This window comes from Haliotis asinina, chromosome 2 (genome assembly GCF_037392515.1).
Source record: "Haliotis asinina isolate JCU_RB_2024 chromosome 2, JCU_Hal_asi_v2, whole genome shotgun sequence".
NCBI classification, from domain to species: Eukaryota; Metazoa; Mollusca; class Gastropoda; order Lepetellida; family Haliotidae; genus Haliotis; species Haliotis asinina.
This window is the reverse complement of record NC_090281.1, coordinates 6,324,466-6,339,395: the sequence shown is the minus strand read 5'-3', so window position 1 is coordinate 6,339,395 and position 14,930 is coordinate 6,324,466. Positions and strand designations below refer to the sequence as shown.

General features: G+C 40.6%; 9 non-coding genes across 9 annotated transcripts; all 9 read right to left on the bottom strand.

Annotated features, from left to right (window-relative positions):
• Nucleotides 1-6: 6 nt before the first annotated feature.
• Nucleotides 7-106, bottom strand: Trnam-cau (transfer RNA methionine (anticodon CAU)). Its single transcript has 2 exons — nt 70-106; nt 7-42 (listed from the first exon to the last, which is right to left on the bottom strand). It is a non-coding gene; the product is annotated as a tRNA-Met (tRNA).
• A 2,264-nt stretch (nt 107-2,370) lies between these two features.
• Trnam-cau (transfer RNA methionine (anticodon CAU)) lies at nt 2,371-2,470 on the bottom strand. The gene is made up of 2 exons: nt 2,434-2,470; nt 2,371-2,406 (listed from the first exon to the last, which is right to left on the bottom strand). It is a non-coding gene; the product is annotated as a tRNA-Met (tRNA).
• Nucleotides 2,471-6,405: 3,935 nt separating this feature from the next.
• Trnam-cau (transfer RNA methionine (anticodon CAU)) lies at nt 6,406-6,505 on the bottom strand. The gene is made up of 2 exons: nt 6,469-6,505; nt 6,406-6,441 (listed from the first exon to the last, which is right to left on the bottom strand). It is a non-coding gene; the product is annotated as a tRNA-Met (tRNA).
• Nucleotides 6,506-6,897: 392 nt separating this feature from the next.
• Nucleotides 6,898-6,997, bottom strand: Trnam-cau (transfer RNA methionine (anticodon CAU)). The gene is made up of 2 exons: nt 6,961-6,997; nt 6,898-6,933 (listed from the first exon to the last, which is right to left on the bottom strand). It is a non-coding gene; the product is annotated as a tRNA-Met (tRNA).
• Nucleotides 6,998-8,076: 1,079 nt separating this feature from the next.
• Nucleotides 8,077-8,176, bottom strand: Trnam-cau (transfer RNA methionine (anticodon CAU)). The gene is made up of 2 exons: nt 8,140-8,176; nt 8,077-8,112 (listed from the first exon to the last, which is right to left on the bottom strand). It is a non-coding gene; the product is annotated as a tRNA-Met (tRNA).
• Nucleotides 8,177-9,748: 1,572 nt separating this feature from the next.
• Trnam-cau (transfer RNA methionine (anticodon CAU)) lies at nt 9,749-9,848 on the bottom strand. Its single transcript has 2 exons — nt 9,812-9,848; nt 9,749-9,784 (listed from the first exon to the last, which is right to left on the bottom strand). It is a non-coding gene; the product is annotated as a tRNA-Met (tRNA).
• Nucleotides 9,849-10,240: 392 nt separating this feature from the next.
• Trnam-cau (transfer RNA methionine (anticodon CAU)) lies at nt 10,241-10,340 on the bottom strand. Its single transcript has 2 exons — nt 10,304-10,340; nt 10,241-10,276 (listed from the first exon to the last, which is right to left on the bottom strand). It is a non-coding gene; the product is annotated as a tRNA-Met (tRNA).
• A 2,751-nt stretch (nt 10,341-13,091) lies between these two features.
• On the bottom strand, nt 13,092-13,191 carry Trnam-cau (transfer RNA methionine (anticodon CAU)). The gene is made up of 2 exons: nt 13,155-13,191; nt 13,092-13,127 (listed from the first exon to the last, which is right to left on the bottom strand). It is a non-coding gene; the product is annotated as a tRNA-Met (tRNA).
• Nucleotides 13,192-13,583: 392 nt separating this feature from the next.
• Trnam-cau (transfer RNA methionine (anticodon CAU)) lies at nt 13,584-13,683 on the bottom strand. Its single transcript has 2 exons — nt 13,647-13,683; nt 13,584-13,619 (listed from the first exon to the last, which is right to left on the bottom strand). It is a non-coding gene; the product is annotated as a tRNA-Met (tRNA).
• Between the last annotated feature and the right edge of the window lie 1,247 nt (nt 13,684-14,930).

Sequence of the window (14,930 nt, the reverse complement as noted above, 5' to 3'; positions counted from 1 at the left end):
AAGAAATGCCCCGGGTGAGGATCGAACTCACGACCTTCAGATTGCTCTGACATTGGAAGCTTGACTGATTATGAGACTGACGCGCTACCTACTGCGCTACCGAGGCTTGAAACGCTGATCGGAAATTTAGATATATATTTCTCAACTGTCACAAATCACGTGCCAGACAAATGGAGACTGTGCTGGATTTTCAACACCTTAACTTGCATTCGACTGTTGTAAATGATGCACAATGTGAGGAAACAGCAGTTAACATCATAATCCTGACAGATGTAATGAGAAGTGTACATGAAAAAGGAATTGAAACATGCGTTTATTTTCTTCATGTAAGCACTTCCTGTGTTGTGGCTGTACTGCCATTTCGTGATAAATGGAGACTGTGCTGGTTTTTCAACACCTTAACTTGCATTCGACTGTTGTAAATGATGCACAATGTGAGGAAACAGCAGTTAACATCATAATCCTGAGAGACGTAAGGAGGAGTGTACTTGAAAAAGGAATTGAAACATGCGTTTATTTTCTTCATGTAAGCACTTCCTGTGTTGTGGCTGTACAGCCATTTCGTGGTTGCTGCATTTGTCACATATTTGTCGGTTGGACTATTTCAGGCAGACGGGAACAGCAGTAGAAGAGCTGAGTAGAAATAGTTTGAAACAAATATGGTAATGATTATGAAGGATAAACAGAAATAAAAGTAATGACCCGAGTGAGGATCGAACTCACGACCTTCAGATTGCTCTGACATTGGAAGCTTGACTGATTATGAGACTGAAGCGCTACCTACTGCGCTACCGAGGCTTGAAACGCTGATCGGAAATTTAGATATATATTTCTCAACTGTCACAAATGAAGTGACAGATAAATGGAGACTGTGCTGGTTTTTCAACACCTTAACTTGCATTCGACTGTTGTAAATGATGCACAATGTGAGGAAACAGCAGTTAACATCATAATCCTGAGAGATGTAAGGAGGAGTGTACTTGAAAAAGGAATTGAAACATGCGTTTATTTTCTTCATGTAAGCACTTCCTGTGTTGTGGCTGTACAGCCATTTCGTGGTTGCTGCATTTGTCACATATTTATCGGTCAGACTATTTCAGGCAGACGGGTACAGCAGTAGAAGAGCTGAGTAGAAATAGTTTGAAACAAATATGGTAATGATTATGAAGGAAAAACAGAAAAAAGAAATGCCCTGGGTGAGGATCGAACTGACGACCTTCAGATTGCTCTGACATTGGAAGCTTGACTGATTATGAGACTGACGCGCTACCTACTGCGCAACCGAGGCTTGAAACGCTGATCAGAAATTTAGATATATATTTCTCAACTGTCACAAATCACGTGCCAGACAAATGGAGACTGTGCTGGTTTTTCAACACCTTAACTTGCATTCGAGTGTTGTAAATGATGCACAATGTGAGGAAACAGCAGTTAACATCATAATCCTGACAGATGTAATGAGAAGTGTACATGAAAAAGGAATTGAAACATGCGTTTATTTTCTTCATGTAAGCACTTCCTGTGTTGTGGCTGTACTGCCATTTCGTGATTAATGGAGACTGTGCTGGTTTTTCAACACCTTAACTTGCATTCGACTGTTGTAAATGATGCACAATGTGAGGAAACAGCAGTTAACATCATAATCCTGAGAGACGTAAGGAGGAGTGTACTTGAAAAAGGAATTGAAACATGCGTTTATTTTCTTCATGTAAGCACTTCCTGTGTTGTGGCTGTACAGCCATTTCGTGGTTGCTGCATTTGTCACATATTTATCGGTCAGACTATTTCAGGCAGACGGGTACAGCAGTAGAAGAGCTGAGTGGAAATAGTTTGAAACAAATATGGTAATGATTATGAAGGAAAAACAGAAAAAAGAAATGCCCCGGGTGAGGATCGAACTCACGACCTCCAGATTGCTCTGACATTGGAAGCTTGACTGATTATGAGACTGACGCGCTACCTACTGCGCAACCGAGGCTTGAAACGCTGATCGGAAATTTAAATATATATTTCTCAACTGTCACAAATCACGTGCCAGACAAATGGAGACTGTGCTGGTTTTTCAACACCTTAACTTGCATTCGACTGTTGTAAATGATGCACAATGTGAGGAAACAGCAGTTAACATCATCATCCTGACAGATGTAATGAGAAGTGTATTTGAAAAAGGAATTGAAACATGCGTTTCTTTTTTTCATGTAAGCACTTCCTGTGTTGTGGCTGTACAGCCATTTCGAGTTTGCATCATTTGTCACATATTTGTCGGTCAGACTATTTCAGGCAGACGGGTACAGCAGTAAAAGAACTGAGTGGAAATAGTTTGAAACAAATATGGTAATGATTATGAAGGAAAAACAGAAAAAAAAGAAATGCCCCGGGTGAGGATCGAACTCACGACCTTCAGATTGCTCTGACATTGGAAGCTTGACTGATTATGAGACTGACGCGCTACCTACTGCGCTACCGAGGCTTGAAACGCTGATCGGAAATTTAGATATATATTTCTCAACTGTCACAAATCACGTGCCAGACAAATGGAGACTGTGCTGGTTTTCCAACACCTTAACTTGCATTCGACTGTTGTAAATGATGCACAATGTGAGGAAACAGCAGTTAACATCATAATCGTGACAGATGTAATGAGAAGTGTACATGAAAAAGGAATTGAAACATGCGTTTATTTTCTTCATGTAAGCACTTCGTGTGTTGTGGCTGTACAGCCATTTCGTGATAAATGGAGACTGTGCTGGTTTTTCAACACCTTAACTTGCATTCGACTGTTGTAAATGATGCACAATGTGAGGAAACAGCAGTTAACATCATAATCCTGAGAGACGTAAGGAGGAGTGTACTTGAAAAAGGAATTGAAACATGCGTTTATTTTCTTCATGTAAGCACTTCCTGTGTTGTGGCTGTACAGCCATTTCGTGGTTGCTGCATTTGTCACATATTTATCGGTTAGACTATTTCAGGCAGACGGGAACAGCAGTAGAAGAGCTGAGTGGAAATAGTTTGAAACAAATATGGTAATGATTATGAAGGAAAAACAGAAAAAAAAGTAATGACCCGGGTGAGGATCGAACTCACGACCTTCAGATTGCTCTGACATTGGAAGCTTGACTGATTATGAGACTGAAGCGCTACCTACTGCGCTACCGAGGCTTGAAACGCTGATCGGAAATTTAGATATATATTTCTCAACTGTCACAAATGAAGTGCCAGATAAATGGAGACTGTGCTGGTTTTTCAACACCTTAACTTGCATTCGACTGTTGTAAGTGATGCACAATGTGAGGAAACAGCAGTTAACATCATAATCCTGAGAGACGTAAGGAGGAGTGTACTTGAAAAAGGAATTGAAACATGCGTTTATTTTCTTCATGTAAGCACTTCGTGTGTTGTGGCTGTACAGCCATTTCGTGTTTGCTGCATTTGTCACATATTTCTCGGTCAGACTATTTCAGGCAGACGGGTACAGCAGTAGAAGAACTGAGTGGAAATAGTTTGAAACAAATATGGTAATGATTATGAAGGAAAAACAGAAAAAAAAGAAATGCCCCGGGTGAGGATCGAACTCACGACCTTCAGATTGCTCTGACATTGGAAGCTTGACTGATTATGAGACTGACGCGCTACCTACTGCGTTACCGAGGCTTGAAACGCTGATCGGAAATTTAGATATATATTTCTCAACTGTCACAAATGAAGTGCCAGACAAATGGAGACTGTGCTGGTTTTTCAACACCTTAACTTGCATTCGACTGTAAATGATGCACAATGTGAGGAAACAGCAGTTAACATCATAATCCTGAGAGACGTAAGGAGGAGTGTACTTGAAAAAGGAATTGAAACATGCGTCTATTTTCTTCATGTAAGCACTTCCTGTGTTGTGGCTGTACAGCCATTTCGTGATAAATGGAGACTGTGCTGGTTTTTCAACACCTTAACTTGCATTCGACTGTTGTAAATGATGCACAATGTGAGGAAACAGCAGTTAACATCATAATCCTGAGAGACGTAAGGAGGAGTGTACTTGAAAAAGGAATTGAAACATGCGTTTATTTTCTTCATGTAAGCACTTCCTGTGTTGTGGCTGTACAGCCGTTTCGTGGTTGCTGCATTTGTCACATATTTATCGGTCAGACTATTTCAGGCAGACGGGTACAGCAGTAGAAGAGCTGAGTGGAAATAGTTTGAAACAAATATGGTAATGATTATGAAGGAAAAACAGAAAAAAGAAATGCCCCGGGTGAGGATCGAACTCACGACCTCCAGATTGCTCTGACATTGGAAGCTTGACTGATTATGAGACTGACGCGCTACCTACTGCGCTACCGAGGCTTGAAACGCTGATCGGAAATTTAAATATATATTTCTCAACTGTCACAAATCACGTGCCAGACAAATGGAGACTGTGCTGGTTTTTCAACACCTTAACTTGCATTCGACTGTTGTGAATGATGCACAATGTGAGGAAACAGCAGTTAACATCATAATCCTGACAGATGTAATGAGAAGTGTATTTGAAAAAGGAATTGAAACATGCGTTTCTTTTTTTCATGTAAGCACTTCCTGTGTTGTGGCTGTACAGCCATTTCGAGTTTGCATCATTTGTCACATATTTGTCGGTCAGACTATTTCAGGCAGACGGGTACAGCAGTAAAAGAACTGAGTGGAAATAGTTTGAAACAAATATGGTAATGATTATGAAGGAAAAACAGAAAAAAAAGAAATGCCCCGGGTGAGGATCGAACTCACGACCTTCAAATTGCTCTGACATTGGAAGCTTGACTGATTATGAGACTGACGCGCTACCTACTGCGCAACCGAGGCTTGAAACGCTGATCGGAAATTTAGATATATATTTCTCAAGTGTCACAAATCACGTGCCAGACAAATGGAGACTGTGCTGGTTTTCCAACACCTTAACTTGCATTCGACTGTTGTAAATGATGCACAATGTGAGGAAACAGCAGTTAACATCATAATCCTGAGAGACGTAAGGAGGAGTGTACCTGAAAAAGGAATTGAAACATGCGTTTATTTTCTTCATGTAAGCACTTCGTGTGTTGTGGCTGTACAGCCATTTCGTGATAAATGGAGACTGTGCTGGTTTTTCAACACCTTAACTTGCATTCGACTGTTGTAAATGATGCACAATGTGAGGAAACAGCAGTTAACATCATAATCCTGAGAGACGTAAGGAGGAGTGTACTTGAAAAAGGAATTGAAACATGCGTTTATTTTCTTCATGTAAGCAATTCCTGTGTTGTGGCTGTACAGCCATTTCGTGGTTGCTGCATTTGTCACATATTTATCGGTTAGACTATTTCAGGCAGACGGGAACAGCAGTAGAAGAGCTGAGTGGAAATAGTTTGAAACAAATATGGTAATGATTATGAAGGAAAAACAGAAAAAAAAGTAATGACCCGGGTGAGGATCGAACTCACGACCTTCAGATTGCTCTGACATTGGAAGCTTGACTGATTATGAGACTGAAGCGCTACCTGCTGCGCTACCGAGGCTTGAAACGCTGATCGGAAATTTAGATATATATTTCTCAACTGTCACATATGAAGTGCCAGATAAATGGAGACTGTGCTGGTTTTTCAACACCTTAACTTGCATTCGACTGTTGTAAATGATGCACAATGTGAGGAAACAGCAGTTAACATCATAATCCTGAGAGACGTAAGGAGGAGTGTACTTGAAAAAGGAATTGAAACATGCGTTTATTTTCTTCATGTAAGCACTTCCTGTGTTGTGGCTGTACAGCCATTTCGTGGTTGCTGCATTTGTCACATATTTATCGGTCAGACTATTTCAGGCAGACGGGTACAGCAGTAGAAGAGCTGAGTAGAAATAGTTTGAAACAAATATGGTAATGATTATGAAGGAAAAACAGAAAAAAGAAATGCCCTGGTTGAGGATCGAACTGACCACCTTCAGATTGCTCTGACATTGGAAGCTTGACTGATTATGAGACTGACGCGCTACCTACTGCGCAACCGAGGCTTGAAACGCTGATCGGAAATTTAGATATATATTTCTCAACTGTCACAAATGAAGTGCCAGACAAATGGAGACTGTGGTGGTTTTTCAACACCTTAACTTGCATTCGACTGTTGTAAATGATGCACAATGTGAGGAAACAGCAGTTAACATCATAATCCTGAGAGACGTAAGGAGGAGTGTACTTGAAAAAGGAATTGAAACATGCGTTTATTTTCTTCATGTAAGCACTTCCTGTGTTGTGGCTGTACAGCCATTTCGTGTTTGCTGCATTTGTCACATACTTATCGGTCAGAATATTTCAGGCAGACGGGTACAGCAGTAGAAGAGCTGAGTAGAAATAGTTTGAAACAAATATGGTAATGATTATGAAGGAAAAACAGAAAAAAGAAATGCCCCGGGTGAGGATCGAACTCACGACCTTCAGATTGCTCTGACATTGGAAGCTTGACTGATTATGAGACTGACGCGCTACCTACTGCGCTACCGAGGCTTGAAACGCTGATCGGAAATTTGGATATATATTTCTCAACTGTCACAAATCACGTGCCAGACAAATGGAGACTGTGCTGGTTTTTCAACACCTTAACTTGCATTCGACTGTTGTAAATGATGCACAATGTGAGGAAACAGCAGTTAACATCATAATCCTGAGAGACGTAAGGAGGAGTGTACTTGAAAAAGGAATTGAAACATGCTTTTCTTTTTTTCATGTAAGCACTTCCTGTGTTGTGGCTGTACAGCCATTTCGTGTTTGCTGCATTTGTCACATATTTCTCGGTCAGACTATTTCAGGCAGACGGGTACAGCAGTAGAAGAACTGAGTGGAAATAGTTTGAAACAAATATGGTAATGATTATGAAGGAAAAACAGAAAAAAAAGAAATGCCCCGGGTGAGGATCGAACTCACGACCTTCAGATTGCTCTGACATTGGAAGCTTGACTGATTATGAGACTGACGCGCTACCTACTGCGCTACCGAGGCTTGAAACGCTGATCGGAAATTTAGATATATATTTCTCAACTGTCACAAATGAAGTGCCAGACAAATGGAGACTGTGCTGGTTTTTCAACACCTTAACTTGCATTCGACTGTAAATGATGCACAATGTGAGGAAACAGTAGTTAACATCATAATCCTGAGAGACGTAAGGAGGAGTGTACTTGAAAAAGGAATTGAAACATGCGTTTATTTTCTTCATGTAAGCACTTCCTGTGTTGTGGCTGTACAGCCATTTCGTGATAAATGGAGACTGTGCTGGTTTTTCAACACCTTAACTTGCATTCGACTGTTGTAAATGATGCACAATGTGAGGAAACAGCAGTTAACATCATAATCCTGAGAGACGTAAGGAGGAGTGTACTTGAAAAAGGAATTGAAACATGCGTTTATTTTCTTCATGTAAGCACTTCCTGTGTTGTGGCTGTACAGCCATTTCGTGGTTGCTGCATTTGTCACATATTTATCGGTCAGACTATTTCAGGCAGACGGGTACAGCAGTAGAAGAGCTGAGTGGAAATAGTTTGAAACAAATATGGTAATGATTATGAAGGAAAAACAGAAAAAAGAAATGCCCCGGGTGAGGATCGAACTCACGACCTCCAGATTGCTCTGACATTGGAAGCTTGACTGATTATGAGACTGACGCGCTACCTACTGCGCTACCGAGGCTTGAAACGCTGATCGGAAATTTAAATATATATTTCTCAACTGTCACAAATCACGTGCCAGACAAATGGAGACTGTGCTGGTTTTTCAACACCTTAACTTGCATTCGACTGTTGTAAATGATGCACAATGTGAGGAAACAGCAGTTAACATCATAATCCTGACAGATGTAATGAGAAGTGTATTTGAAAAAGGAATTGAAACATGCGTTTCTTTTTTTCATGTAAGCACTTCCTGTGTTGTGGCTGTACAGCCATTTCGAGTTTGCATCATTTGTCACATATTTGTCGGTCAGACTATTTCAGGCAGACGGGTACAGCAGTAAAAGACCTGAGTGGAAATAGTTTGAAACAAATATGGTAATGATTATGAAGGAAAAACAGAAAAAAAAGAAATGCCCCGGGTGAGGATCGAACTCACGACCTTCAGATTGCTCTGACATTGGAAGCTTGACTGATTATGAGACTGACGCGCTACCTACTGCGCTACCGAGGCTTGAAACGCTGATCGGAAATTTAGATATATATTTCTCAAGTGTCACAAATCACGTGCCAGACAAATGGAGACTGTGCTGGTTTTCCAACACCTTAACTTGCATTCGACTGTTGTAAATGATGCACATTGTGAGGAAACAGCAGTTAACATCATAATCCTGACAGATGTAATGAGAAGTGTACATGAAAAAGGAATTGAAACATGCGTTTATTTTCTTCATGTAAGCACTTCGTGTGTTGTGGCTGTACAGCCATTTCGTGATAAATGGAGACTGTGCTGGTTTTTCAACACCTTAACTTGCATTCGACTGTTGTAAATGATGCACAATGTGAGGAAACAGCAGTTAACATCATAATCCTGAGAGACGTAAGGAGGAGTGTACTTGAAAAAGGAATTGAAACATGCGTTTATTTTCTTCATGTAAGCACTTCCTGTGTTGTGGCTGTACAGCCATTTCGTGGTTGCTGCATTTGTCACATATTTATCGGTTGGACTATTTCAGGCAGACGGGAACAGCAGTAGAAGAGCTGAGTGGAAATAGTTTGAAACAAATATGGTAATGATTATGAAGGAAAAACAGAAAAAAAAGTAATGACCCGGGTGAGGATCGAACTCACGACCTTCAGATTGCTCTGACATTGGAAGCTTGACTGATTATGAGACTGAAGCGCTACCTACTGCGCTACCGAGGCTTGAAACGCTGATCGGAAATTTAGATATATATTTCTCAACTGTCACAAATGAAGTGCCAGATAAATGGAGACTGTGCTGGTTTTTCAACACCTTAACTTGCATTCGACTGTTGTAAATGATGCACAATGTGAGGAAACAGCAGTTAACATCATAATCCTGAGAGACGTAAGGAGGAGTGTACTTGAAAAAGGAATTGAAACATGCGTTTATTTTCTTCATGTAAGCACTTCGTGTGTTGTGGCTGTACAGCCATTTCGTGTTTGCTGCATTTGTCACATATTTATCGGTCAGACTATTTCAGGCAGACGGGTACAGCAGTAGAAGAGCTGAGTAGAAATAGTTTGAAACAAATATGGTAATGATTATGAAGGAAAAACAGAAAAAAGAAATGCCCTGGTTGAGGATCGAACTGACGACCTTCAGATTGCTCTGACATTGGAAGCTTGACTGATTATGAGACTGACGCGCTACCTACTGCGCTACTGAGGCTTGAAACGCTGATCGGAAATTTAGATATATATTTCTCAACTGTCACAAATGAAGTGCCAGACAAATGGAGACTGTGCTGGTTTTTCAACACCTTAACTTGCATTCGACTGTTGTAAATGATGCACAATGTGAGGAAACAGCAGTTAACATCATAATCCTGAGAGACGTAAGGAGGAGTGTACTTGAAAAAGGAATTGAAACATGCGTTTATTTTCTTCATGTAAGCACTTCCTGTGTTGTGGCTGTACAGCCATTTCGTGTTTGCTGCATTTGTCACATACTTATCGGTCAGAATATTTCAGGCAGACGGGTACAGCAGTAGAAGAGCTGAGTAGAAATAGTTTGAAACAAATATGGTAATGATTATGAAGGAAAAACAGAAAAAAGAAATGCCCCGGGTGAGGATCGAACTCACGACCTTCAGATTGCTCTGACATTGGAAGCTTGACTGATTATGAGACTGACGCGCTACCTACTGCGCTACCGAGGCTTGAAACGCTGATCGGAAATTTGGATATATATTTCTCAACTGTCACAAATCACGTGCCAGACAAATGGAGACTGTGCTGGTTTTTCAACACCTTAACTTGCATTCGACTGTTGTAAATGATGCACAATGTGAGGAAACAGCAGTTAACATCATAATCCTGAGAGACGTAAGGAGGAGTGTACTTGAAAAAGGAATTGAAACATGCTTTTCTTTTTTTCATGTAAGCACTTCCTGTGTTGTGGCTGTACAGCCATTTCGTGTTTGCTGCATTTGTCACATATTTCTCGGTCAGACTATTTCAGGCAGACGGGTACAGCAGTAGAAGAACTGAGTGGAAATAGTTTGAAACAAATATGGTAATGATTATGAAGGAAAAACAGAAAAAAAAGAAATGCCCCGGGTGAGGATCGAACTCACGACCTTCAGATTGCTCTGACATTGGAAGCTTGACTGATTATGAGACTGACGCGCTACCTACTGCGCTACCGAGGCTTGAAACGCTGATCGGAAATTTAGATATATATTTCTCAACTGTCACAAATGAAGTGCCAGACAAATGGAGACTGTGCTGGTTTTTCAACACCTTAACTTGCATTCGACTGTAAATGATGCACAATGTGAGGAAACAGTAGTTAACATCATAATCCTGAGAGACGTAAGGAGGAGTGTACTTGAAAAAGGAATTGAAACATGCGTTTATTTTCTTCATGTAAGCACTTCCTGTGTTGTGGCTGTACAGCCATTTCGTGATAAATGGAGACTGTGCTGGTTTTTCAACACCTTAACTTGCATTCGACTGTTGTAAATGATGCACAATGTGAGGAAACAGCAGTTAACATCATAATCCTGAGAGACGTAAGGAGGAGTGTACTTGAAAAAGGAATTGAAACATGCGTTTATTTTCTTCATGTAAGCACTTCCTGTGTTGTGGCTGTACAGCCATTTCGTGGTTGCTGCATTTGTCACATATTTATCGGTCAGACTATTTCAGGCAGACGGGTACAGCAGTAGAAGAGCTGAGTGGAAATAGTTTGAAACAAATATGGTAATGATTATGAAGGAAAAACAGAAAAAAGAAATGCCCCGGGTGAGGATCGAACTCACGACCTCCAGATTGCTCTGACATTGGAAGCTTGACTGATTATGAGACTGACGCGCTACCTACTGCGCTACCGAGGCTTGAAACGCTGATCGGAAATTTAAATATATATTTCTCAACTGTCACAAATCACGTGCCAGACAAATGGAGACTGTGCTGGTTTTTCAACACCTTAACTTGCATTCGACTGTTGTAAATGATGCACAATGTGAGGAAACAGCAGTTAACATCATAATCCTGACAGATGTAATGAGAAGTGTATTTGAAAAAGGAATTGAAACATGCGTTTCTTTTTTTCATGTAAGCACTTCCTGTGTTGTGGCTGTACAGCCATTTCGAGTTTGCATCATTTGTCACATATTTGTCGGTCAGACTATTTCAGGCAGACGGGTACAGCAGTAAAAGACCTGAGTGGAAATAGTTTGAAACAAATATGGTAATGATTATGAAGGAAAAACAGAAAAAAAAGAAATGCCCCGAGTGAGGATCGAACTCACGACCTTCAGATTGCTCTGACATTGGAAGCTTGACTGATTATGAGACTGACGCGCTACCTACTGCGCTACCGAGGCTTGAAACGCTGATCGGAAATTTAGATATATATTTCTCAAGTGTCACAAATCACGTGCCAGACAAATGGAGACTGTGCTGGTTTTCCAACACCTTAACTTGCATTCGACTGTTGTAAATGATGCACATTGTGAGGAAACAGCAGTTAACATCATAATCCTGACAGATGTAATGAGAAGTGTACATGAAAAAGGAATTGAAACATGCGTTTATTTTCTTCATGTAAGCACTTCGTGTGTTGTGGCTGTACAGCCATTTCGTGATAAATGGAGACTGTGCTGGTTTTTCAACACCTTAACTTGCATTCGACTGTTGTAAATGATGCACAATGTGAGGAAACAGCAGTTAACATCATAATCCTGAGAGACGTAAGGAGGAGTGTACTTGAAAAAGGAATTGAAACATGCGTTTATTTTCTTCATGTAAGCACTTCCTGTGTTGTGGCTGTACAGCCATTTCGTGGTTGCTGCATTTGTCACATATTTATCGGTTGGACTATTTCAGGCAGACGGGAACAGCAGTAGAAGAGCTGAGTGGAAATAGTTTGAAACAAATATGGTAATGATTATGAAGGAAAAACAGAAAAAAAAGTAATGACCCGGGTGAGGATCGAACTCACGACCTTCAGATTGCTCTGACATTGGAAGCTTGACTGATTATGAGACTGAAGCGCTACCTACTGCGCTACCGAGGCTTGAAACGCTGATCGGAAATTTAGATATATATTTCTCAACTGTCACAAATGAAGTGCCAGATAAATGGAGACTGTGCTGGTTTTTCAACACCTTAACTTGCATTCGACTGTTGTAAATGATGCACAATGTGAGGAAACAGCAGTTAACATCATAATCCTGAGAGACGTAAGGAGGAGTGTACTTGAAAAAGGAATTGAAACATGCGTTTATTTTCTTCATGTAAGCACTTCGTGTGTTGTGGCTGTACAGCCATTTCGTGTTTGCTGCATTTGTCACATATTTATCGGTCAGACTATTTCAGGCAGACGGGTACAGCAGTAGAAGAGCTGAGTAGAAATAGTTTGAAACAAATATGGTAATGATTATGAAGGAAAAACAGAAAAAAGAAATGCCCTGGTTGAGGATCGAACTGACGACCTTCAGATTGCTCTGACATTGGAAGCTTGACTGATTATGAGACTGACGCGCTACCTACTGCGCTACTGAGGCTTGAAACGCTGATCGGAAATTTAGATATATATTTCTCAACTGTCACAAATGAAGTGCCAGACAAATGGAGACTGTGCTGGTTTTTCAACACCTTAACTTGCATTCGACTGTTGTAAATGATGCACAATGTGAGGAAACAGCAGTTAACATCATAATCCTGAGAGACGTAAGGAGGAGTGTACTTGAAAAAGGAATTGAAACATGCGTTTATTTTCTTCATGTAAGCACTTCCTGTGTTGTGGCTGTACAGCCATTTCGTGTTTGCTGCATTTGTCACATACTTATCGGTCAGAATATTTCAGGCAGACGGGTACAGCAGTAGAAGAGCTGAGTAGAAATAGTTTGAAACAAATATGGTAATGATTATGAAGGAAAAACAGAAAAAAGAAATGCCCCGGGTGAGGATCGAACTCACGACCTTCAGATTGCTCTGACATTGGAAGCTTGACTGATTATGAGACTGACGCGCTACCTACTGCGCTACCGAGGCTTGAAACGCTGATCGGAAATTTGGATATATATTTCTCAACTGTCACAAATCACGTGCCAGACAAATGGAGACTGTGCTGGTTTTTCAACACCTTAACTTGCATTCGACCGTTGTAAATGATGCACAATGTGAGGAAACAGCAGTTAACATCATAATCCTGACAGACGTAAGGAGGAGTGTACTTGAAAAAGGAATTGAAACATGCTTTTCTTTTTTTCATGTAAGCACTTCCTGTGTTGTGGCTGTACAGCCATTTCGTGTTTGCTGCATTTGTCACATATTTCTCGGTCAGACTATTTCAGGCAGACGGGTACAGCAGTAGAAGAACTGAGTGGAAATAGTTTGAAACAAATATGGTAATGATTATGAAGGAAAAACAGAAAAAAAAGAAATGCCCCGGGTGAGGATCGAACTCACGACCTTCAGATTGCTCTGACATTGGAAGCTTGACTGATTATGAGACTGACGCGCTACCTACTGCGCTACCGAGGCTTGAAACGCTGATCGGAAATTTAGATATATATTTCTCAACTGTCACAAATGAAGTGCCAGACAAATGGAGACTGTGGTGGTTTTTCAACACCTTCACTTGCATTCGACTGTAAATGATGCACAATGTGAGGAAACAGCAGTTAACATCATAATCCTGAGAGACGTAAGGAGGAGTGTACTTGAAAAAGGAATTGAAACATGCGTTTATTTTCTTCATGTAAGCACTTCCTGTGTTGTGGCTGTACAGCCATTTCGTGATAAATGGAGACTGTGCTGGTTTTTCAACACCTTAACTTGCATTCGACCGTTGTAAATGATGCACAATGTGAGGAAACAGCAGTTAACATCATAATCCTGACAGACGTAAGGAGGAGTGTACTTGAAAAAGGAATTGAAAGATGCTTTTCTTTTTTTCATGTAAGCACTTCCTGTGTTGTGGCTGTACAGCCATTTCGTGTTTGCTGCATTTGTCACATATTTCTCGGTCAGACTATTTCAGGCAGACGGGTACAGCAGTAGAAGAACTGAGTGGAAATAGTTTGAAACAAATATGGTAATGATTATGAAGGAAAAACAGAAAAAAAAGAAATGCCCCGGGTGAGGATCGAACTCACGACCTTCAGATTGCTCTGACATTGGAAGCTTGACTGATTATGAGACTGACACGCTACCTACTGCGCTACCGAGGCTTGAAACGCTGATCGGAAATTTAGATATATATTTCTCAACTGTCACAAATGAAGTGCCAGACAAATGGAGACTGTGGTGGTTTTTCAACACCTTCACTTGCATTCGACTGTAAATGATGCACAATGTGAGGAAACAGCAGTTAACATCATAATCCTGAGAGACGTAAGGAGGAGTGTACTTGAAAAAGGAATTGAAACATGCGTTTATTTTCTTCATGTAAGCACTTCCTGTGTTGTGGCTGTACAGCCATTTCGTGATAAATGGAGACTGTGCTGGTTTTTCAACACCTTAACTTGCATTCGACTGTTGTAAATGATGCACAATGTGAGGAAACAGCAGTTAACATCATAATCCTGAGAGACGTAAGGAGGAGTGTACTTGAAAAAGGAATTGAAACATGCGTTTATTTTCTTCATGTAAGCACTTCCTGTGTTGTGGCTGTACAGCCATTTCGTGGTTGCTGCATTTGTCACATATTTATCGGTCAGACTATTTCAGGCAGACGGGTACAGCAGTAGAAGAGCTGAGTGGAAATAGTTTGAAACAAATATGGTAAT